General features: G+C 35.4%; 1 protein-coding gene across 1 annotated transcript in view; it reads left to right on the top strand.

The window, feature by feature from the left end:
• The window catches only part of CBL (Cbl proto-oncogene, E3 ubiquitin protein ligase), a 152,706-nt gene that overhangs the window by 108,741 nt on the left and 42,147 nt on the right, over positions 1 to 1,818 (top strand). The window lies entirely within an intron of this gene.

Below are 1,818 nucleotides of genomic sequence, written 5' to 3'. Positions count from 1 at the left end.
CTCTATCCATTCGTTTGTTGGTGGGCACTTGGGTTGTTTCCAGCTCTTTGCTTTTGTGAACAAAGCCGCGATAAACATGGATGTGCATGACAATTTCATTCTTTTATCTGTCTGTCATGATGTTGCCTATTGGTCCAGTTGTGAGGATTTTTGTTTTCTTGATAGTAATGTGTAATCAAAGGCTGTAGTCTTTGATTCCTGAAGCCTTTGATTCTTTTCACTTTCTACAAGCAAGGTTCTGTCATCTACATAATGGTGGTTGTTGATGATTCTTCCACCAATCCAAAATGCCACTTTTCCCCCCCATATAGCCGAGCTTCTCAAATGATTTTTTTCAGCATATAGATTGAATAGGTATGGAGAAAGGATGTAACCCTGACATAAACCTTTACTAATCTTAAGCCACATAATAATGTTCCCTTGTTCTGTTTGGATAACAGCTTTTTAATCTGTGTACAAATTTCTTATGAGCTCAAGTAGATATTCTTAGAATTCCCATTCTTCACAGTGTTATCTGTAATTTATTATCATACACTCAGTAGAATGCCTTTGCATAGTCCGTAAAACATAAATAAACATTTCCCCCCCCTTGGCATTCTTTGCTTTCAGCCAAGATCCATCTGATATCAGTAGTGGTATCTCTTGTTTCATGACCTCTTCTAAGTCCAGCTTGAATTTCTGGCAGTTTTCTGTCAATGTACACTCCATTTGTTTTTAATTATCTTCAGCAAGATTTTACTTGTGTGTGATATTAATGATATTGTTAGGTAATTTCTGCATTCTGTTCCATCACTTTTTTTTTTATAAATGGAACAAATAATGAGTCTCTTCCAGTTGTTTGGTCAAGTATATGTCTTTCAAATTTCTTTGCAGAGATCTGTTTCCTAAGGCAGTACAGTTGGTATCCCATCAATTCCATGGACCTTATTTTTTGCCAGTGCCTTTGATCCAGCTTGGACTTCTTCCATTTCTCTTGCTTCTTGATAATATACTGCCTCCTGAAATAGTTCATTGTTTACCAGTTCTTTTTGGTATAGTGGCTTTGTGTATTCTTTCCAAAATCCTTTGATGCTTTCTGCTTCATTCACAATTTTGCCTATATTATCTGTCATTATTGTAGTTTGAGGCTTCATTTTATTTTCTTTTGATCACCCTGATAAAGTATTTCTGTTTTTTAATGTCCAGTTATTAGGCATGATTCATTTATATTTGAAAATGTTCAAGTGTATTTAATATTAAATCTTTTACTTACTGTGCAGCGTTTTGGAAAGGAAGGTATATGTATGGCTTCAGTGAAGGTAACAACAGTCTTTCTTCCATTATAATGTGCATCTTTCATATGATTAGAGCAACCTCATTTTTTAACTGAGAACACATATGGCAGTATCTCAGTGGTTGATATTGTCAGCAGCTTGTTTCTTCCTCTTTTCTACCTTAGTTTTATGTTTTTTAATTATACTGATTAGAAAATATATCTGAGAAAGTTCTCTCTAAGTGTGTTTTAATGTTCTTGTCTAGTGTTCATATTATAGTTAGGCGCCTTCTATGGTGAATTCAGTACATTTAAAAGAATAATTATTTCCATCTGTGCTTAACTCACTGGCCCTGCATCTTGGCTCACCTCTTGGCTGAGGCCCCAAAAGACCTAACCAAAATGCAATCCCAATACAAATACCAATTTCATTCTTCAATGAGATGGAAAAGGCAATCTCCAGCTTCATTTGGAATGGAAAGAAGCCACGAATAAGCAAAGCACTCCTTAAAAATAGAAAAACGGTAGGAGGCATCTCACTCCCTGACTTAAAATCCTACTACACT

This window comes from Elephantulus edwardii, unplaced genomic scaffold (genome assembly GCF_000299155.1).
Source record: "Elephantulus edwardii isolate Elephantulus edwardi_28Jun2011 unplaced genomic scaffold, EleEdw1.0 scaffold00171, whole genome shotgun sequence".
NCBI lineage: Eukaryota > Metazoa > Chordata > Mammalia > Macroscelidea > Macroscelididae > Elephantulus > Elephantulus edwardii.
This window is presented reverse-complemented; position numbering and strand designations above follow the sequence as displayed.